Below are 23745 nucleotides of genomic sequence, written 5' to 3' on the forward strand. Positions count from 1 at the left end.
TCAATCGCACACTACAGCGACTGACTTGTAATACATTTTATAAAGCTGAGTCAAAGGTTACTGCTGGGTTGTACAGTTTTCCTCAGAAATAACCTTGTTGTTCAGTCTGAAACATGACAGCTGTTTCTGAATGAATAAGCACCATTCTAAGCTGTGTCCTTTGCTGCATTTATGGGCTTTCTTTGTATAGAAATATGTATAAAGCATTCTTCTCATCTTCTCTTCCCATCTGATAATCTCTTTGAAAGGTATGATCTTTGGGCTCTCACTGCTCTCCTCACATGCCAAGATCTCTGTGCATTTGGCCAGGCATTATAATAGTCTCCTTACTTCATCTTGAGTTTTCGTTTGTTCCCCCCAAGTATTTCACATAAATTTTTCTGCCTGAGAATTTGAAATGCACCATCATTTCACTTATGGTTGTTCCCACCTCAGCCTTGTACTATCATTGCTTCTTTAAACCAAACTCTTTCACCCACGTGGGTTACAAGGATATCTGTTCTGTCTACATGCGCTCTGTGCTGCTCCTTCCTGTTGTCTCCATTTAATTGCTGCGTTGGTAAATAATTCAGCCAGTGTCAAGCCTAGAACTGGTTTAATTAGTTATTTTTCCTCTGTCCAGGAAGTAAAATTTTCTGTGTGAATAACTTAATCCCTGTTAGGGAATGAAGGAAAGGGTGATGTCATCTAAGAAGCTAAGTGCTGATATCAATCAATCCTGTGACCTAATTACAGGCCCATTAAAATTGACACAGAATACAGAAAATAGAGATGTGGTCTGTGTATTGCATGTGCTTCCTTCCTGGTTTTCCCCTTTTCCCCTCAAGTTAATTGTTTGCTATCTATAGATGGGTGGTATGTTATCTGAAGAGCTGGGACTGATCTTCTTCAGCATTTGAAAATGGATCCATTAAAAACAAGCAGAAAAATTCCACTGAGTGTGGGCCAGACCCAGGCACTGTAAATTTAGAGTATTTGGAAGAAATAAAATTCCCTATTTCCTTTCAGACAGCCTTGCAGGTTAATTTAAGCACTGTTCCATTTGAACTTGACCATCTTTTAAAAAGAATCTCATTTCACTGTGAGAAAAATAACCATTTTCTCTCCTTCTGAAAAGGCATTCTTTCTTCATGAATGTTTTGAAAGAGTTACACTGCACTATTTATCTGTTTCATAAATATTGTGTGAAAATAAACAGGAAGAAGCAGGAATAAAAGATCAAAGACAATCCAATACTTGCTTGGAAAAATAATTCATATTGATAGCAAACTAACAGGATTAGCAGAACACAAGTAATAAAATATTGGGTGAAAGCTAGCACTTGTGCATTTGTAAGTTCTATTTTTCAAGTGCTGTGTTAGTGAAATGTGTTAAGCTGCATCCCCATGTGTTCCAACAGGGGAAAAAAAAAAGTATTTTTGTTCTCTTCCTGGAATTCCACAGAAGAGGTTAAAAAACTGACAACATTGAGTGATACAGACCCAGTGAAAACTGGCAACAAACATCTGAATTGCAGTGTCCTTCTGGATCTGTTAGATTTTGAATATTCATATAAAGAAAATCAAACGCCATGCAAATACAAATAGCAGTTTAGCAGGCCCTGGAATTAGCCAATTATAATCAAACTCCAAGGTAAGAGGTGACTGACCCCCGCTGATTGGATCACATGGAATGCATGTTTTGCATGCAAGAAGCAAAACCACCTTTTCCTCAGCTGCTGCTCGAAACAGGATGGCTTCTGCAGCTGAACACCCACCATGGCCTGTGCCACATCGCTGAGCATCGGGGGCCCCATGATGGGCCATGGGCCACAGCACACGGGGCTCCTCAGTGGGACCTTCCCTCATACCCTGGAGCCACGTTGGCCCCAGTGTGGGGCATCCCTGCTGCCCCTGCATGAGGAGATGCCTCCCAGCCACTGCATCGCGAGGCTGGCAGCTCAGCCACTTCCGTCAGGAGACTGCGGTGACAGTTTCCACCGAAGTAATAAACTCAGTGCTTTTAAAACTTCTGGATCCTCTGACTGCTACATTTCACATGCAACTCTGTCATTCTATTGCTGCAGCCTCAGACTAGGAAACATGAGCCACCAAATTCATACAGAAAAATATGATGAGCAGTCAGAAGTTTTCCTTATCGCCCTAAAAGTGATCATACAGTTTATATGGAAAGAAACAGGAAGATGCATACAAAATACCTATGTTTTGTGGTTAAAAAACAAAAAAAAAAAAAACAAAACAAAAAAAACCACTGGTTGCATAAAAGAAAACGACAGATTTCAACTAAATCAGCTTCTAGTCAAAATGGAGCACAACAATGACTGATGTTTTGATCTCATGTTTAGAAATTTATCTCAAAATCCTCCTAACATATTTGCATTACATGCTTGAATATCTGCTGTTTTCCAACACGAGTTTTGTATTCTAGTTGTTATGCAATTAAGATAAAGTTTCCTGATCAGCATAATCAGCCTGAAGTGATCCCCAAATAATTTTTGTTCTTTAAGTCATACAGGGTGATAATTTCTCATCATCTGCTTCTGCATTTTACATCATTAGCTCTAATGTAATCTAATCCTTTCATAGCTAAGCAAACTGTTCATCTGTTTACACTTGTTTTTTAAGCCACAAATGTGAATTTTGAAAATAGTTTTTTCAACTATTGTTTCAATTCTTGGAAATTGCTATAAGTCGTTTTTCTGCTTTATCAATTGTCAGTATATCAAAAAATCATCTCACAAAAGGGAGCCTAAGCATTCAGAGAGTCTCTGAACTCCAGTTTTCAGAGAACATGTTATGTTCTCTGAAACAGACACCTGTTTCAGAGTGTCTGGGACACGGAAACATGATTTAGAGTTTTACACATGGAATAAACATATTAGCTACACAAAAATGTTTCAGTCAACAGCCAGTACAGAGCTTCTGTAAGGCAACAGTAACATGCTTCAGGTTGATTAAGAATAAGAAACGCTTAACTGCATTTGAAAGTTTCCATTTACTTCAATAAGGTGTATCAAATGATTACAGAAGACTGTTCTAAGAGCATCAGTATGAACTACTTTAATTCTTTGCACTGTTTGCTAAAGAAGGCCTATGCAATCTCTATTAAATGAGAACTTCAAATAACTATGAAAATCTTTTTTAAAAGTCTAGTACGAAGACTCTGAAGAAGGACACGCATACCCACAGAAAGAACAATTTAACTACAAAACTACAGTCTCTCTTACCACAATTACTATATAACACAAAGGCTCTTACATGGGAAAGTCATAGTCCTCTCTGAGGACAAAAGGACTATCTTCACCATGGAAATTACCATTATCAAGCAATTCAAATTCACTTGGGTAACCTGACCGTAACACAGTACTTTCAAGGGTCTAGAACTTTGAACTGCAGATTAAATATACCACTCAAAGTCCACTTGAAATCACAAGGTAGCCTGGCCATTGCATAACTCTACAAAATGACAGAAATGTTGAACTGAACATGACTGAGTACGCCAACATGTTGAATGAGAAAAGGCAGATGTGTTTTGTTTTCATTCTCCCTCAAATTATATATCATTTGTCTGGTGCTTTACAATTAACTCTCTGTCCACAACTGAAAATGAAGATTTGTATAAAGGCTTAAAAACTAATAGCCCAAACTGTATTGGGACGTTGAGGAACAAAGCTAGACAGAAATACATCACCTCCAAATATATAGAGATTAAACATTGTTAAATATTTTACCTACTGTCTCGCTTCAGCAGACCAAGTAGAACAGAGTTTATCTAAAATATTTAAATGATTTAATATAAAAATATTGCCTTACTATGCTTCTGAAAGCTACATATATTTAACACTGATACTATGAGCTTCCATACTTAAACTACAAATCAAACCATCTGTGAGACAAATTGTGCCCTGAGGAACAAGTATATATCTCGATGGGAGTCACGAAAAGACAATACAGATTTTTCATTTATCAAAAAGCATTGTTCTGAAATGTCACTGGCATATATGTAGAGACTCATCTAAAGTTCAAAACCAATTTAAAATTCTTTTTTTTCCTGATACAAAGTTTAGGTGCGTTTCCAAATAAGAGAATATTAGAATATTAGAGACTGTTACACATGTGAAAATACATTTACTGATTTCTCTTTGGTCATTTATTACAGTACTTCAAATACTGCTTCTCTAAGGAAACAAGATTGGCATAAAAAGAGAGGCACTTGTGGTTACAAATGTTAGGAGGAAAAAAAAAATGCTGTGGATGTATTTGTTGTAAATAATACTATACTGAGATAGCTTAGAGAACTCATCTTACAGTCTCCAAAGACTACAAACCTGTTATTGAGCACCTAAAAAGCAAAGCAAAAAGAAAGGAGCCTAGAGACCAACTGCCTCAGACAGGTACGTAGTTTTTAAAGGAGGCTGAAATAAGGCCATTGAGGGAAGAGGAAACTAACAGGTTTTTTTTATTTATTTTTTTAAGCAGAAAAAATATTTTTAGCCAAAACGTATGTATCATAGGAGAGGCTTGTATTATTTAATGGTCCATGAGATGGACGTTTTGGTTAGTGACATAGTCATGTGGTCTTTCAGTCAAGTGAAAAATTAAAACTGCACAGATCTGACAGAAACACGGACAAGACACAGTCTATGCTAGAGAAATACACCTTCAGTAAAAAGAAACAAAATTCAGGTGATATTGAAGGAATCAAAAACAGCTCAGTGTTACAGTTGTGGAAAAATGCCTCCTTTAAGAGAGAAAGTTGTCCTTTGAAACTAAATGTATTGAAGCAAAGCAAAAACTACAGTTGAAAAGGGTTCCAGAAAAGTTAATCTAGATATAAATATTTCCTGAATGTAATCAAAATAATGGTTTCTGGGCAACAGTATTTTTGACCGTATGCAGAATGTTATTTCTTCTGTCTTTTTTTAGGTTAAAGCTCCTGAATAAGGTAAGTGATAACAAGACCTAAAATGAAATTAGCATCAGATCCATTTATTTAGTACTCCCCAGACTTTGGTGGTACATTTACAGATGTGGAATCCAACCTACTGACTTCAAACAATTCTTGTAATTGATGAATAGTGTTAAATCAGATGGTTTTGAACTTGCAGAAAGACAATGATGAATTTTCTTAGTATATCCTCCATTACTCAGTCTATGTACTGATGACTTTGTTGTCTCCCCTATTGAGTTATTTGTAATTTATTTCGATATCACACTTTTCATTGCATCTAGCTGACAGAAGCACTTCTTGTACCTACTTAGAACACAGCTATCCATATTGCATACAAAATGGAAAGAGCTTATAGCTTTTTCCAGAACACTCTTATTTGGAGATTTTTCACAGTAACTACGGCACAGGGAAAAAGCTGTTAACTGTGAAATCAGAAAGAATATAGTCAGATGCAAACCAAACAACCTGCACGTTCTATCTCATTTCCTAGATAGAAAGATAGCATCTGATAAAAGAAAAATTTGCAACTAAATATTTCCCCATACTTATCAAAAATAGTGTATTTTGGAGTTTCCTTTCAGATCAAGCTACATCTGGAGATGTGAGAAAGCCACTAATGTTCAAATTACTTACCTGTACTCTTATACACAGAAGCAAGATGAGTAAGCAATTAAAAGCATTTCTAAAACAAACATACCTCAAAGACATCGGTGTCTTAATTTTTCCAGAGAATGACTACATCCACTGCCTTTTTGTCTTCTGGTCTTGAATTTGTTGTGTAGCTTAGGAAAAATAAATCTCAGCTTACTTTCAAACTGAAAGCATAAGGCTACACACAAGGAAGAAAAAACGTAATAGCATTTCTGTTAATTCCTTTGTAATCCTACCTCCTTATCTTAAGCAAATAAATCTCACAAAAGGATTGCCTTATTAAAAGAGAATTAGAAAACTGAATGTCATCTGTGCAGGGAGACATTCTCTTAAAAGGCAATCCACAAGCAAGCTCATAAATAGGGCACTATATAAAAAAACCTTTCTATCAGGCAATCCTTAGCAGATTTTCAATGGATATGTATACAACCATGATTTCACAAATTCCTAAAATAAAATGTGTTAACATAATATACCACAAACTTTCAAGAGTCTAAAAAAGTCTACTCATTTAGATTCTACTGAAAGAACAATATTATAACGATATATGAAGTGTATGAAGAGTGGCTATTGAATGACAATTCCTTCCACCCTGTGTATAATCATGTTTGATTTCCCTAGGACAATTAAGAAAAAAAAAAAAGACTCATGTTTTTCTTTAATAAATTACCTAAAAATTCAAGAGGCATAGCGCTGTAAAGAGAATTTAGGGACAACCCACTACAGTTAATGTTATTATTGTTAGAACATCAAAAGTTTTTCTACAAAAATGCTTATTACTTGTGAGCATCATTTTTTCAATATATTAGTTGGAAATAGAAAACATGGTTTATCTGATCTCTTAAAAAAAACATTAAAAAGATCCTTTTATTAAGAAGTGATCGCTTTATCAAATTGTCTTAAAGGAAAATAACAGACATGTAGAAACCAATTGCCCTTTTCATTTTTAGCTTCGGTGGTACTGAACTTCTCTGTTTCACTTTACAAAGCAATTTGTAACCTCTGCTAAGGACTTACTTCCTTAAATTACTTTAAACATACGTACCAATGCAATCAAATTATTTTAAAGGATAAAAATAAATGAACCCAGTTCTGGGAGATGATTATGTCTTATGGAACCTTTATAGAATATAGAAATAAAAAATGAAGTTGGTATTCAAATCAAAGTAATAAAAAGTAGACAAATCTAAAACAGAAAAGAAAAATAACTGAAGAGTTAATTGGAGCTTATTTCCATACCCACCAGCCAGCAATGTAGCAAGTCAGAAAGAAGTCACCCTCATTTCTAACAATATCGAGTTCTAAAGTCCTTATTTCTTTTTTTTTCCCCCTAGAAAAATACAAACACAAATGCACACAATCCCTCACACACTAGTTTGAACACACAAAAGCCCACATATGCTTTACAAAAAGAGAAAAAAACAGCATCCAGCATAACATGCAAGAAATGGCATGATTACATTATCACATATGGCTGAGCTAGGAGGCTGCGTATTTCAGGTTTAGTGAATTAAAGTAACCACGCTGCTACCATTAAGGTCAAATCTTTATTTATAACAACACAGAAAAAAAACCACGAAGTCGAAGTGGCTTTTACTTAAGGGTTTTGTGTTATTTTAACTGATAATATAACAGAGTCTTGTACAATTTGTCAGATTGCTTCTTTGCATAGCAATTTTTGAGACTTAAAAGGCCAAAGCAGAAGCAAAAGCTTCTCTTCATCCAATAGCTATTTCAATCTGGGTGCCATAAAATTTTCATGGTACTTTGAAAATATGATAACTGAACAACAGTGAGAAAAACTCTTGCTTGAATGACAGGTGTTTTGATCAACATTTAGCTGGAAAGTGTCCACAAATGTTCCTTTCTTTCATATTAATATCTTTCTTATTGAGATACATTAAGTAGAAGCCTTGCTCCATGAAACAACATTTAAGTCATTTGTAGCCTCTCACACAAGTTACTACACCTTTGTATTAATAGATTAAGTGGAGCATTTAATCAGATTTATTGATTTTATGGTGCTTTCAGAGACTTGAAAAGACATCTGATTCTATCAGTCAGACAATTTGGATGTTTTCTTCTCTTACTGTGCCTTAAGAGTCACAATTTCAGTACCATATGTATCCATATTTGTCAAACATGTAATAAATGACTTCATTCTTATGATATCAGATTGGGGGAAAAAAATCACAGATTTGGTCTAGATACTTAAAGGCCCACACTTCCTACTAGAAAGATTTTGGTTTTGCAAACTGACAGTTTTCTTTCCTCAGTCATTTTTTCCTGTAGTGCACAATTGCACTACAGGAATACACTACAGTGGTTGTAAAGAACCACTGATCAGTTTGTACCCTGTTATTCACATAACCTAAATTTTAGTGGTATCTAGAGACCTAGCTTCTTTAAGGAAAATTCCTGCCACAAATCCTGTACCAAGGAACGCTTCAAAAAAAAAAAAAGTTTATTCGTGAAGCATAGAACTGTGTCAGCAATGTTGTGTTATGAAGTATGGAAAAATGAGTTCAAATCTTATCACTACGGTAGTGACTGAAATCTCAGAAATCATATTTGCAGAAGGTTTCAGGAAAAAAAAGGCCAGAAAATGAGAATATTTTCCTTACAAATTTTCCACTGTGTCTTGTTAATGCCAACTGACAGCTCCTAAGGTAAAAACATTACTACAAACAAAGGTACATTGATTAAACTTATACATTTATCTCTAGGAAAAAAAAAAAAAGACACAGAATAAAGTTTATCAGACTGGGGGAGCACGTTTTACTAATACTTTCATTATCTTGGCATTTTAAGGACTTACACATGTCACCCACTTCTTCACTAAAGTTCAATTTGTTTAAAAACACATGAATGTGGGCTACTAGCACGCATCTATGTTTGTGTCAGAGTAACTGAATGAAAGTTTCTTGCTGTTGTTATAGTAGGGAAAAGAGAAGATAGAGCTCTAAAACATGGATTTTTCTCTTGGTATTCCTAAATAAACCAATACTTAAAAACAAAAAACACCATAAACATCTCAGTATATCCTTACTTACAGGAAAAAAAATTGCAGCCAGCAGTGACAATGACTGAAGTTTTCAGCTTACATTTGATTTACCTATAATCTATTACTTAGTCTCAAAGCAAAATATAACTGAAAAAGTTCACTTTCTGGAGACAAACTAAATAATTCTGCTCCTAAATTCTTGATTTTCAACCACTTGCAAAGAATAAAGAAAAAGCTTCAGCAACAATGTAGAGACTGTTATATAAATGTCTTCAGCATCATTTGCCTAAGTAATCAAGCAAAAAATAACGCATCTTAAAAGTAAAAAATCTGGTTTGATTAAAAACAAGACAAGAACAAAAGTGAATGAAAACCCACTTAAACACCTGTTTCAAATAAAAAAATAAAAAAAATCAAAACCATGTGCTAACCATGGCAAGGAAAGGCAGAGTTCTTAGGCACACTTACTGAACCTAAATAAATTTATGGGATTATCTCCCAAACTATATCCTATCTAAACTCACAAATCTGTAGAAGATTTTAAGCTGAAGCAGTGCGAAGAAAACACTATGTAAATATAGCTGTGCAAAGCTGCCATATATATATGCTTTTTCTTACCTGCCATGTTTTTTTGCACCCCCCCCCTTTTTTTTTTTTGCATTTTTTTATATGAAGTAGATAACAAGCATGAATATTAATCAACTCATAGAAAAATTGATGTGTTTGGGTTAATGTCATAGAGTGCAAAATTAACATTAAAATATTTCAAGTAAAAATAAGATTTAGGTTGCTTTAGCCTACCAGCATCATTTTTTCCTCATTTTCCATTATAAGCAGTTCATTGTTAAGCAGACCTGAACTAGACATTAAGGAGTATGATGCCACTCAAGACCCTTCAATTTCCAAAGCTCCAGGATGTTGCAATTGATTCCTACCCTTTGTTTCTAGAAGAAAGAGTATATCAGTATTGCTTGCAGAAGAGCTTGGGTTCTTTTAGAACAGCTTAAACAACATTTCATTTTGACATTTGTAAGTATTTCCAACAAACAACAAATACTTCCTCACACCCAGATACACTGTGAGGCATCAGGCAACTGATATCTAAAACAGGCATGCTGTCAAGATTTAACTTCGCTGGACACTTTTTACCCAATACTTTTAATTAAGTCCATTACAATTCTCTGGGAAAGACACAACATTACAACATTTCTAGGATAAGAACCACCACACTTGAAATTAATTTCACTAATTTACTTGACAATAGCAAAACTAATGACACAGTTAAAACTTAGGGACACATTTCTTACAGTGCTAGTTCCAGAGCATGGGTGACTAAAAGTTGTAGTATGACTTGATACCTATCATTCCTGAGGAAGAGTCCTGGAAGTTAAATGACCTGTGACTTCTTTTTTTACTTACTTTAGACTGCTTAATTAAGGACATTTACTACACTGGACAAATCCCACGTGCATATCATTTGACCTTCATAAGATATTAACATCTGTATGGGCATAGACCTCTAATGATAGAGAACTGCCATTATTCCTGTTTCTACACTGAAAACTGATGCAGCGTTCAAGTTCTGGCCTGTACCTATTACCGAACCCTTGAATGTTTATAACAGCCTCTCTTAGTTTGAGGAAAAACATGAAATAAAAATAAATCAAAAATCAAGCAAAGAAGTGCTCCTATGTCACCAAATACACTATTTCTACCCACTTCTGAACAGGTATTCTTATGTTTATTTTAATACATTTGCTTCTGGAAGCACTAGGAACATTCATAAAGATACTCAGAAAATATTGAAGTTACCTACACCAATTAAGCTTTAAATACGTCAGGTTACAGCCAAAAGGTTAGTTGGTGATTACAAGCACCGCTATGTCACTGAACTGTACATGTGCTTCAAATCACTGTAAGAGGTTCTTGAAGACCAGGTATACAGAAGTTGAAGAGAAGAGACATCTGGAAATAAAGGGGACCAATAGGGTAAAAAACATTTTGAACAGTAATAAGTGATTAAACTAAAAAAACAATACTGTACAGCCATACATAGTCAAAATATCACTCTTTCATAGAGCTGAGTTAGAACTGATTTTTTTTTTCCCGGGATGTTCTTTTCTTCTTGAATTAGGTCTGTTTTAATTATTTTTGGTGTTGTTGTTGTTGCCGCCAAACACATAGCCTTGTTTTCTTCAAGTTTCTGATTCTTTTCCTTATACTGGACTAAAATAAGACCTACATTATTAAGAATCAGTGTACCACCAGACAATCTTCCTTGAATAAAGAGTAATGCAGTTACTCAATGACAGAAGAACAAATCCATGCCTCCATTTTAACTCAATTTTGGCACCAGTTCTGTCTCTGGTACCATTTCTATTTGTGGAGAAAGAAACTGTATTGATTTTTCTCCTGATGCAGTCTTTAAGAGGAGTGTAGATTTAGATTAGATATAAGGAAGAAATTCTTTACTCAGAGGGTGGTGAGGCCCTGGAACAGATTGCCGAGAGAAGCTGCAGATGCCCCATCCCTGGAGGTGTCCAAGGCCAGGTTGGATGGGGCCATAAACAACTTGGTCTAATGGAAGGTGCCCCTACCCATGGCAGGGGGTTGGAATCAGATGTCTTTAAGGTCCCTTCCAGCCTCCCATGATTCTTCGATTCTTTTCACTGCTCTATACTGGCTACGTTGAGTAAGAAGTAGCAAGATTTTGCTTAGTCCATACATGCAGAAGTACACGAGATCCATATCCAAGTCCATGAGTCTCCAAATCATTGAGAATGTAAATACTCTTTTCTCCCCATACAAAGCCTCAAATCTATATTCAGAGTACGCAAAACAAACAAACAAAAAGGACTAGGAGGACAAAGAAAAATAAATTCTTAATAAAATAGTGTAATAATAAATAAAATACATAAATAAAAAATGAAAAAAGTCTTAATAAAACAGTATAATGGTCATGTTTGTTCTTAGAAAAGTAGGCAAAGCATGACAGAAGTCTTAGAAATCTTTATTAAGTGCTTAATAGTTTTATTTCACTGCTGAGATTTCATTTGTAAACAATAAAATGCTAGGTTATCACTAGTTTTACAGATATCTGAACTTTATGCATTATTTAAATTGTTCATGATTTCAAGAACAGAGTGAAGTATGCTAAGTCCTATTCTCATTTAAATGCTTTACTTAAAAGAAATTTCACAACTGCTTATGTCCATATTATCAAAGCAATTTTTTTAATGGTCTATACAAGCATCTATCTGGAGTGAAGACGAAGCATACTTTGAGCACAGACGATAGGTTTCAGGTATCTGTAACAACTACAGACTTTACTAGAACAGTCCAAAGGTCATTTGCACTAGTAGTTACTCATGTATATACATTAGCACACAACATTTAGAGATCACATTAGAATTCCACTAGAAAAAGTGACCCTTCGCTTACTAAAGCATCACATCTAATTTATGAGGAAGCCGTAATAAATTAGGTAGCTAAATCTCTGGCTGAAAGAGATCATAGCTGTGTGTTACCAATTAACCTTTCAATGCACAAAACCCCAAACAGCTTCTAGTGATTTTGTTTTTAATTCATTGCCAATGGAAAGCATTCACATTATACAACTCGATAACTGATCTCACTTCACACACACACAAAAAGAGTTCTTCGTATAAAGAGATGGAAAAAAATATTTAATATTTTAAGTAGAATTATTTTCCTATTATTTACTTTCAATTAACAAGTCTAAAGTGGGAGTTGCGGGTTAAAAAAATGGAGGGAGAAGGAAGTGATAATCAAAACTATTAGTCAAAGTTCTGAATAAATGTGAAGTATGTCGGAATGCTTCATTTAAATTTACATGTTGTGTATGTTATAGATATATACACGCACACATCTATATATTACATAATGCATTTAGTAATTCAAAAGAATAAATATTATATACTATCAGAATGTGTTACGTCTTCCAATAACTAATTTTTCAAATTCAATATAGTTTGCTTTAAACAAACATGCATTTCCTGGCACAAAAATACTTTGTTGTTAAAATTCCAGGCAAGTCTAACAGTGCTTACTCTCAATTCAGACAGTCTCAGATTTCTGGCTGCAGTGCCATTTTAATTTATATTACCAGAAGAACAAAACCAAACATCTAGAAATGAGAAAACTAGACTTACTAAAGAGCAAATACTCAAGAAAGAGGAATACAGTTGTATTAAACAGAAACAGGACAAAACAGAAACCAAAGGCATCATAAGTTTTCTTCAGAGAATGACAGTGAAAACAAAAAATGGTATGAGCTTATTTTCCTGTAAAACAAACAGAAGTGATTGTTGAGAGCTCCCTTTGGATATACAGAAGTAAAGGCTTTGCTTTCCTTCAGCCTGCTTGAAGTCTGATCTTCACATAAAAGAGACATCCCAGGATAAAGGAAGCATAATATTTATAAGCCACCACTTAAAAGAATACTTTCAGACTCACAGAAGTTCCCACAGCATATATCTAAATTGCACACTGGTATACAATCTTTTCTTCATAGACTATAATCAGGTCTCAGGCTGTTCAGGGAGGTTACAGAACAATTTTCAGCTTCCCCAAAACTGACTCTGTTGAAAGTAATCTGTGACTTCAGGATGAGGAAAGGATTTGAAACGACCAAAGGATTTGTGTTTACGGTGCTGACTGTAGCAATCTGTGTTGCTGAAGGAGAGCAAAGATGCCAGCTAGCCTGGGCTAGGAGCAAAAAGGAAAAGATGATGATGCAATAATGCTTGCATTAGGAGAAACATTAGAGAAATGCTTACTTTTCATTAGACAGTTGAGTTTCAGCTGCAACTATAGTGTTTAAATTAAAAAAAAAAGTAAAAAAAATGAAAATACTACTTCATTAATTGGAGTACAATTTTGATGTTAGAGAACAAGTGAGTTAGCAAATTCTTATCACTGTACAATCCAGGCAGTTTAGGCAGATGTTGCTTCAGTTTTCTTACCTATCAGGTGCGAACAACATTTTATTTGCTTGCCTTTTTTAGCTTTGTGAATATCCTGAACTGGCTCGTGACTTGGTCAGATAATTGCTGGGGCCTGCATAAAAACAGCAGCAGGAACACTGCTCCAGGTAGAGGAAAATCTTAACCTGCTTTCAGGAACCTCTCAGAATCCCTGAGCTGACATGTGAAATGTCGCTATAAGATTACTGTAAGGACTGTGTCTCCAGGATAGCTTGCTCATAAGTGCTGTTTTAATAATACATTCCTCTACACTACTTTGAGACAATACTAGAATCTATATTTAATATGGACACACAAGGTCTTATTTCCTCTTTATCTAGTTAAAGTGCTACATATGTTTGAACTTAATATAGGCCTCCTGGCATTTTTGCCTAACCTCCTCCTGGTCACTGGGACAGACAGACAGCAATAAGCTATAAAATTGCTCAAGTAACTTCTCAGAAATGAAAGCAGGCAGAAGATTCTACACTGGTAGTACTGTTGTCATTTTATTTTAAACTCACTGGAAAATCAGCACAGCTGTTTAACAAATTAGGGGAAACATAACAAAGGTGTGAAATTCTGTAGAAGTGTTGCCTCTTCCATACTGCAAAGGCCTTTCTTAGAACACTTTTGTGAGTCACTGATTTCTAAGGTAGCATTAGGAAAAAGATCTGAGGAATCATATGATTCTCCTGAAATTTAACATGGTAATATCAAAAAATAATAAAAAAATCTGCAGTAACACCCTTCCATCCACACAGCTGAAAGCTTTCAGACGACACACAGAGGAAGACAACTTTTGCTCTTATTAGTAATTCACCTTTGTTTAAATGCCCAACTTATTGCTTTTCAGACTGCAGGTAGTTAGTTCAATTCCCAATAAAGCAAGGCTTTATGTACATTCAAGAAGTACTTAAACTAAAGCAGCTGATTTATGCTGCTGTCTGGATCATTAGTGTGCTAGCAGGGGACTCCCAAATCATTAGTTTAAGAACTGCTACTCAGTTGTTGCTTAAAGAATTTTTGAAAGTGCTGCACCAGCATTCAGAGAACTTCAAAACATCAAGAACTTGTTCTGTACCTTGACAGTTACTTATATTTCTCAATTATTGTGACGTTTTACACTCATTTTGAAGTGCAAGAACTGCACAACTTGATGAGAAGTAAAACATCAAGCCTTCAGTACTCAATAAGTACTTTAATTGCAACACTTGCAGTTACCCAGATTGTTCTGTTATGGGCTGTAAGGAATGGTCCAGCAATTCGTGCCACTAAGGGGTTTGAAGGGTTAACATTGAGGCCTGGGTTTAGGCGAGAAGAGAACAAAGGGATTTCTTCAGAGAAAAACTGCTGACTCTGCACGGACGTGCAGTAACTTCTGACAGCCGGCCAAGAGACCACTAGATAAGGAGGAAGAATATGAGCCTCCCTGTCCGAGCGGCCGCCGAGAAACTAACAGAGACTGATAAGCAGGCACACCTGGGAGGACTTCGGATTCGGGAAACCAATTATAATAACCCTGCCTCTTCTAGAAGTAGTAATGAATATGTATTAGCCTAGGAGCATAAAAACCAACCGCCTTATGTAACAGGTGTGCGTCCTGGTGGAGCAGAGACTCCCGGCGCACCCAGCGCTGTTTGCTTGCCTCTGTTCGTTTAATAAATTGTAAACTTTGATTGTAATCCTATTTGGGACTCAGTCATTTATAACATGGGCCGATTATGTGACAGCTGCTGAGGGATACACAATATTGCAGTAAAGTAATGAATTAGCACCTCAATCAGACTACTAAACCCATTTTGTGAAGGACAAAAAGCACCTACAAGAAGGGCACAGAGCACAGCTAGTGACTGTCTTCTAAAAGACAGTATTTTTCCCATTTTAAGATTTTCTTTCTTGTTACCCATGTGAATGTAAGTAATCCACACAAGCTGTTGTTCGTGTGAACACATCCACGCAGATTCTGTACCATGAACTCCCACATGTACGTAGACAGCGCTGCAGTAATCCTGAACAAAACTCTTGTGCTCTCAGCATGAGAGAAAAAAAATTGACTCATTTAGGCAGGTAACATAGTTTTAGCAGCCAGTTTTACTAAAAACCTTATGTAAAATTAGAAAGATAAAGTATTGAAGAAAAAGCATGGCAACAAAAGTCATCACCACCACCTCCTACAATAGACAGTGCCTCTCCCCCAGTTCCAGACCCTGGACTCTCATTTGGGACCCTACTGCTGATTCTCAGTAGGCTTCTGGGGAAGAGTTTCTCTTCCCCTTGATTTTCTACACTTTGCCATTAGACTTGATATGTCATCAGCTTGGACCTAGGTAATAAATATTCCTGCATGTGAACATGTCTTACATCTTTTGTCCAAAAACAAACAAAAAAAAGCCACCACCTTAGTTTTGGATGTTTCAATTGAATATGCTAGTGGTACGTAGGATCACTTCACTCTTCCTCACAAAAATAAATAAATAAAGGCAGTGACAAGGGTTTTTTTTTGCCTGCAAAAAAAAATGAGTCTCTCGTTTTCTCTGTTGGGATGTATAGTATAGAACAGACTTAAACACCATTTCACTTCATGTCACAACTTATCAAAATTTATAGAAAAGCTGTACATGTAGTCTTTATGCAGGTATTCACAAAAATTAACTACATTTTCAAAAAGCGATTGCTTAAAATAGGTATTTAAGTTGATATTTAAGTTAATTAACTTACACATTCTCCTACTAGATCCAAATTGATCTGCCACTGCTGATATCTAAAATTCTCCATAAAAATTTTCGTGCTCACCGGAAGTAGGTCTTCTATTTTCCAGAATAAAAGCACACAGCTTCCACTCACAATAATTCCAAATAATTCTGCAAGGATGATGACTGCAGAGAAATAACATTTGGTTTTCCCTTTCAATTAGCAGTGTGAGTTGTCATAAGATGCTGCTGCTTAAGATAGCTCCTGTCTTTCTCCTCCTGTGCTCCTGGTACAACACTAGCCAATAGGAACAGAAATTAGGCTAAGTATTGAGCACAACTTTCTTACTTGAGTACCTCTTCATTTTCTATTGAAGCACAGAGAAAGAATAGGCTAAGTTGTTGCTACTGTTTTACTCTTTCATTTTTAATAACAAAGTGAGAAATTAATGGTGAAGAATACAGCAATATGAAGTAATTTTCATCTGAGGGAAGATGAGATGCTTTTTATGTTAAAAATTGAGTAGAGAGTGAAGAACATATGAAAAACAGCCAAACTAGAACTCTCTCCACCTAAGAATCTGAAATGGAACTAAAAGTAAAGTTTCCAGTGGTTTTATAGATGTAAAATATATATATATAAAGTCTCACTAAAGTATTTTGCAGCTCCTAAAAAAAGATGAAAATAGATTTGTTAAAGTTTCACTAATGATTTAGATATCTTAGACTACATTACAGTATGTCCTGTCTAGGGATTCACACTGTCCTTCACATACTCAGCACAACAAAGATGGAGGCAGCTGATTTATCTAAATATTTCCCTTGGTACTGAAGCAACACAAAAGTTCTATACAGATCTGAAAGACAAATAACTTAAATTGTATTTGTCAGGTTCTTCTAATAACTTGTTTCCTTGTCATTGTAACACCTACATTGTGCAGCGCTTATCTTAGTAAAACACTTCTTAAATATAATCATTTTAAGTACCTCAATTTGCTCATAACATTATTAGCATTAGCACATTGAAAGGATTTTGAAAACAGAACCTGAGAAAGGTCACGTTTACACATACACTTTCAGTCTCCATAAAGCATCTTAACAGACTGTGGGGGGTTCAATCTGCCCACATTTCGACTTTGAAAATGTCTACATCAGCTAGTCATTTAGACTCTTTACGGTCAATGGAGGGAAACATTTTTTTCACTGCAGTTCATCTTATCCTGATCTAGATATCTGTAACAGGGCAGACATATTGTCTATTTCTTTCCAACAATCATAAACCTATGACCAGCCCTTGCTATCAAAAAAGATTCTTCGGTAAGTATTCTGTCATGCAAGATCCTGAAGGCCTTTTTGAGTTCTAGATTTTGATATGGGGTTCTGCCTCCAGGAGCTTCAGAACAACATTACACCTGCTCTCTCTCTCAACATTACTCTCACAACAGATTAAAAATTTCCAGAACTGAGTAGCGAAGAGGCATTCTCTTGCACATGCTTTCTTCCAGCTGAAGTCAGTCGTGTTGTCTACATGTGGTTTGGCTTCCTTTCTCCACCAATATCACACACCCTGCCTCTAAATAGCACAAATTCCTAGAGGTTTTCACAAATGCTGATTTCCCCCACATCCCATCTGTGTCTCTCTAGCATTGTGCTCTATTTTTTCTGTTATTTGGAATATACTTAGAATAAGATGTATTTTGAATGGTTTTAAGAGTCTTATATGCATATTTAGAAGGTCTTTCAGAAGAAAATGTAGCTTAACAGTCAGCTATTTTTAGATGGCCATACAAACCTTGCCTGACCTGCAAACCTTGCTACAGAATTGGCAAATCAATTATATAGGTCTGATTCCTTCAAAAATTACTTGATGTACCTGATGAAAACACATTATGCTTTGATACCTGTACATTACCAATCACTAAAAACACAGTATGAACAAATTGTTCCACGAACAGAGAAAAAAGTTATTCTTTCTATAGATTTGTGTTTGTTCCTATTTTTATGACAATGACATCAGCTCCCTAACACCCCTAACACACCCCTGCTAAACAAAAGATTAAACATGCTGCGCCTGCAGCTATTTGTGCACTGCAAGGATAGTTAGAACAAACAGGATGACTTGCTGATTAGCTGCTGCAAACAGCAGGTGGGATGCTCAAATTCTGTCCTGTCTGTCCTCCCCTCAAGGGAACACTAATGCAGTAAACCCATTCAAGCTGTTAACCAGTTGTCACACAACGTACAAACACAATGCCCCTTTAGACTTCCTTACTTATATCTTTGGTAGACAATTGTAAACCAGTTGAGAAGGAGGGACTGGCAGACATGGCCAGGCAGCTTCATTAAACCACATATAAAAAGTAGAACAGGACAAAAACAACCTAAGCATGAAATGGAAGTACAAATTCTTTTTTTTTTAAACAAACAAACATACCTTTACATAAAATAAGTTCTCAAATTAAATTGTAAGACAATACATACTGAGGGACTATAATAGCTATGCAGATTCTGTTCTACTTCTCCTCCCAAGACTGTCTGGATTGACTATACTCAGCACAGCACTGTGCGCGAGAACTAGCTACAGATTTGTTAGCACTATGCTTGCCATATGTGCAGGACTTTTTGCTTAAAGAAGCGATATGAGGTGTCAATACCATTTTAGCACACTTGAAAACAGAATGAAAATTTAAGGACTGACTGCATGCATATGACCATATGGTCATATCTGTGGAAGACAGAAGGGCTACATGGAATATGTTCAATTTTTTTCCAGAACCTTAATATTAACTTGAAAATACAAGCTTTATCCCCTCAAATTTTCATCATTTAGTATTATTTTAATGAAATTGCACAAGCATAACATAAGAAACCAATACAATATCAAATATAACGGAAAGAACAACTCAAAATCTCTTTTTTTTAAAATAAGAGTCTATTTTTCTAATTTAGAACTCATCATGATTATTTCTGTCATTTGTTAAGTCATCAGTTTAAACTTGTTTTTCCTCAACTCCAACTTTAGCTGGATTGAATTCCTTTGTAAACATCCACAGAAAAAATAAATCTCTTAAATAATGGAAGATGAATGTTGTGGAATGGCTTTCTCATTTTATACTCCAATGCACAAAGTAAGAAATATATTCATTAGAAACTGAAAAGGAAAGATGAAATTTTTCTTTCACTTGACTATTCTCAAAGCAATTGTTTTTATTTAAACCAACATCACATGCACAGTCTTAAGAAACTGCAGTTGTACTTGGTCTATAATCTTCAAGGAAGAAAGTATCACCTTTTATTGATTTTCTTCTCTAGCAGCGTAGAGAAAGATGGATCAAGATGGATCAAACATAAAATTGGAGTTGCAAGCTTAAGTTTCTTTTATTTGATCATTTCTAATAATAGTATTGTAATACTATTGTATTAGTACTACTGTATTGTTACTTACTACCAACTGCATTACTGATACTATTGGATTACCCTATTATTGCAATACTATGATAGTTAAAATCTGAGAGACCATTAACCTGAGAATCTCACTTTAAATAACAAGTGAAACTAAAGAATCGACTGAGCAAAAGTTATGACTGAATTAAAACAGAAGTATAGCAAGAAAATTCTTGAATGAATGAAAATCATGTGGGAATGGAACATGTATAAATGCAAAAAAAAAATCTATTTTCAAGACTTGTTAGAAAGTTTCCCCAAAAGACTTCTTTCAATTTAAAAAAATAATTAAAAAAAACCTTGAGATTAACGCAAATGTTTCCAAAAGTAGTTTCCAATTTCACTTTTAGAATGTGTGCAAAGAACATCTCAATATACTGTTATTTTAAAAGTGGCACAAAGTTATCAATATACACATCTATTTCCTCAAAGATGTAACATTATGAGTAAGAAGCAATGAACACTGCACTTCATAACCACCAAACAGCCCACTCGTTTCAGAAACTGGTGATATTTACTAGATGTAATTTCTCTAAGGCAGAAGTCCTACACTGGGAAAAAATGAAGGCAGCTCTGCATTTTCCTGTTCATGCTATCTTCTTCTGAAAGAAAATCTGCTCTCTAAGCACTTCACAACTTCTTGTCATTAAAGCAAACATGAAATACTGGCTTATTTTCTTCTCCGTCAAGTTCACAGCTCTTCTAAATGATACTGAAAGCTGTTTCCTCTCTCTGGGCTGATTAGGCGATTCACTGAAAACAAACAGGACAGCCTAGGTACCATTCCAATGCCATCATAAATAAGTACAGCCTATCAGAAAGATCTTGATCTGTTTGATTACATCAGTTAAGCAAATCCAGTTCTAAACACACCAATGTCAACTTGTTTAATGTCCGTATTATAGCATCCCTCACAATACTTTGCTGCTACACAATACCTCACAATCTTTAGCTGCTTCTCAGTTAGTCAATACTAATAAACTACCTTCTCTGTCGAAAGGGATATCTCCTATGCAGTTATCTCACAAGCTTAAAAATAAACATTAAAAAAAGCATTGAAATTTGTGCCAAAGTTTGAGGGTTTAGGGCAGTTCATAATAAATGCACAACAGATAAGTTAGATAGAAGGTAGACGCTTTAGACAACACTCTTCACTCAAGAAGTATCTAGCAAGCAATCTAATTTTCATATGATACCATTAAGCATGGAAAAGCAAGCTTGCTAATGAGAAACGCATAGATAATTTCCAGGGGAGAAATGAGGAAAAAAGTAAAATGAGAAGCACCACTGAATGACTGAAGTTTAAAAATGAAACAAACCAAAAACAAACAAAAATTTAAAAGAGAAAACATAACCTTAGTTATGTCTTGAAACCAATACAGAAAATTTAGAAGAGCTTTTTCCCCCAGAGATAGATTACGAGAAGGATAATGAATGTAATTACACCACCTTATCATCTAACCAAGTACTCCATTTTCTAAGATGCAATACAGAGTTGTGCATATTGAAGGATAGCTCTAAATTTCAAATCTGTGATGCAGGTAAGTAAAAGTACACAAGGTGTGAAGAATATACCCTCAATTAAGCTACAAATGATACACAGTTGGCAAATTAACAGCTGCAGCTGAAATGGTACAGAGCATGATTTTACTTAGTCTTCCAGATGAATCATACTTGTAATAAAACCAGCTGCAGCAATTGTTGAGCTTTGTCAGCAGAGTTTTTATTTTGTAGTACACATAACTATAAACCCAAATTTATAGTGCTTTCAGCAAGGAGTGTGTGTTCATATATGCTCGGCTGACATTAACAAGAGTAAAATACAAGTACTAATTAATTAATTGAATAAAGTCACTGCCACATAAAATTCAGAAGAGTGTTAACCCCAGTAGTTCTACATTCTGAAGTCTCACAAAGGAAGCATTAATGTCTGCAGTATACAATGGACTGAAATTCAAGTAACAATGTGACCTTTAAAAAAAAGATATGCAACATATTCTCAAGAATTAGTATAACTTATCTGATTAAATGTATGGCTGAGTCAGAGCAGAACTGATGGATTGCCTTCCCTAGATCATTACACAGAGGGAAAAATAAAGGAAAAAAAAGTAGTCTTCCAGGCAAGAAACTTTTTAGAAACATCCTGTGCTAGAAAACATCACTTAAAAAAACCATGCAAGTAAACTTATAAATATTTTTTTATGCAGTGCCATTTCTTCTCATAGGCAGCAGCAGACTGCACATGCATAGCAGCCTTCCTTCCCCCCACAACAACTCTAATGTGGAGCATTACTCAAATAATAGTAAAAATTGTCATTATGTTTAGTGTTGCTGCTTTGCCCAGTTTGGATCACTGAAATTTTGTAACCTACCACTGAAGAACACTTCTTGAGAAACTGTTGAGAATTAATGCTTCATCATTTTATTCCCAATTTTGAGATGAAAGAAAGAAAATGCTAAAGCCTACTTTTGGAAAATATGTCTATTTTTCATTTCCAATTAAAACCAGGCTTTGTTGGTAGATCCCAGCTCTTTACCTGCTTAAACAGAAACAGAATTGGTTTCCACACTGAGGTGAACATTGCTATGCCAAAGCCCATTAGATACAATACAAGAACACAAGATTAATATATGTAAAAACTCTTCATACAGTCTCATGTAACAAATGCTGGCTATATTTTATTTCTATTGAACAATGAAGTTAATTTCTAATTTCAGTTTTGAATAATTTATCTTTTTAGGGAAAAGAAAAAAAAATATAGTTTACTGAAATTCTTAGATATTAAGATTGATTTAAAGTGCAACCTCAAAACAATTTTCAGAACTGGTATCACCACTTACTTAACATAGCTGTTGCAGTTTTCTGTTTGAAGCTTTATCTAGTGTGTTTTCCACACACTTAAGAAGTTTCTTATTCTTCTAGCCAAAAATCTCGAGGTTGAAAGAAATAACATATCCTTAAAACCGTTACTTGGTCCCAATTTTTAACCTCTTTAATATAAGTGTTTTCCAGTTATTAAAACTGGTTATTTTAACAAATGCTCCATTCACATAACTGTCTTTTTGCACATTAGCATTTCTTACATACATCCAAAGATACCAACAACCTACATCTACAAAAGAGATCAGTCTAAAGACTATATATTTTTACCTGTTCATCATAGATGCCAACAGCCGCTTATAATATACATCCAAAACCACACACAGCAAGCTGAGACCTAATCTAGAATTCTCCCAGAAAGTTTGAGGCCACCACAGGGCAACCTCAACCCAGAAACCTCCCTGTGTAGGACAAGGGGGAGGGGTGTTGCAACAGCTGCTGCTGTAACCCATCACAAGGGGTTTCATTAACAGATTAATTCACATGAGGGCTAAACTACGACTAAAATCAATCTGAACTTAGTCATAAAAAGAAGAAAAAAAAAAAAAACTTCTCAACCTAAACTAAATCCCTGATAAATGAATAAAAATCTTTCTTACACATTCAGATATTTTAAGATGACATGACTATGAAAGAAATTTTCTTTCTATAGACGAGTGTGACTTGCTTTCTTCCACTTTTGAAGTAATTCCCCCTTGACAGCTTACCACAGCTGAAGCTGTTTTTCTAAGCATAAGGAACAGAATTTTTCAATCTTTGTTAAAGGTAAGTAACTTGTGAACCAGAACAGGATTACCACTCCTATCACTTCGTTGGGAGAAATTCCAAATAATTTCTTTAGATATAACTTCAAAACTTCATTGCTTCTAGCTTCATCACATGTAGACTTTTTGAACATCTCCTAAGCAACCTCCTCCCTTTCTTGGTAGCAATTTCTCTTCAAAAAGATATTTTCTTATTCCAGCAGCTTCATTTTCTGAAAGAAGTGATACTGCAATTCTTTCAAATCAACAGTGTTGTGCATCATAGGCTTCTACAGTAACTAGTGTTAAACTTTTCCTCTGCCTACATTTTTATCTGCTTAATACAAAGAACAACCAAGTATTAACAAGTAAGAAATGGCATACTTAAATGTTT

At 35.2% G+C, this 23745-nt stretch overlaps 1 protein-coding gene across 6 annotated transcripts in view; it reads right to left on the bottom strand.

Moving 5' to 3' along the window:
• The window catches only part of CDH18 (cadherin 18), a 564404-nt gene that overhangs the window by 330653 nt on the left and 210006 nt on the right, over nucleotides 1–23745 (bottom strand). For 3 of the 6 annotated variants that reach the window (XM_066992491.1, XM_066992494.1, XM_066992488.1), the window contains exon 1: nucleotides 5648–5751. The exons of 2 other annotated variants lie outside the window; for them this stretch is intronic. The gene's annotated coding sequence lies outside the window, so the exon portion shown is untranslated. Of the gene's footprint in view, nucleotides 1–5647; nucleotides 5752–22878; nucleotides 23002–23745 lie in introns of those variants that run through there. One more of the 6 variants, XM_066992490.1, reaches the window with a different exon arrangement.

This window comes from Anser cygnoides, chromosome 2 (assembly GCF_040182565.1).
Source record: "Anser cygnoides isolate HZ-2024a breed goose chromosome 2, Taihu_goose_T2T_genome, whole genome shotgun sequence".
Classification (NCBI taxonomy): Eukaryota; Metazoa; Chordata; class Aves; order Anseriformes; family Anatidae; genus Anser; species Anser cygnoides.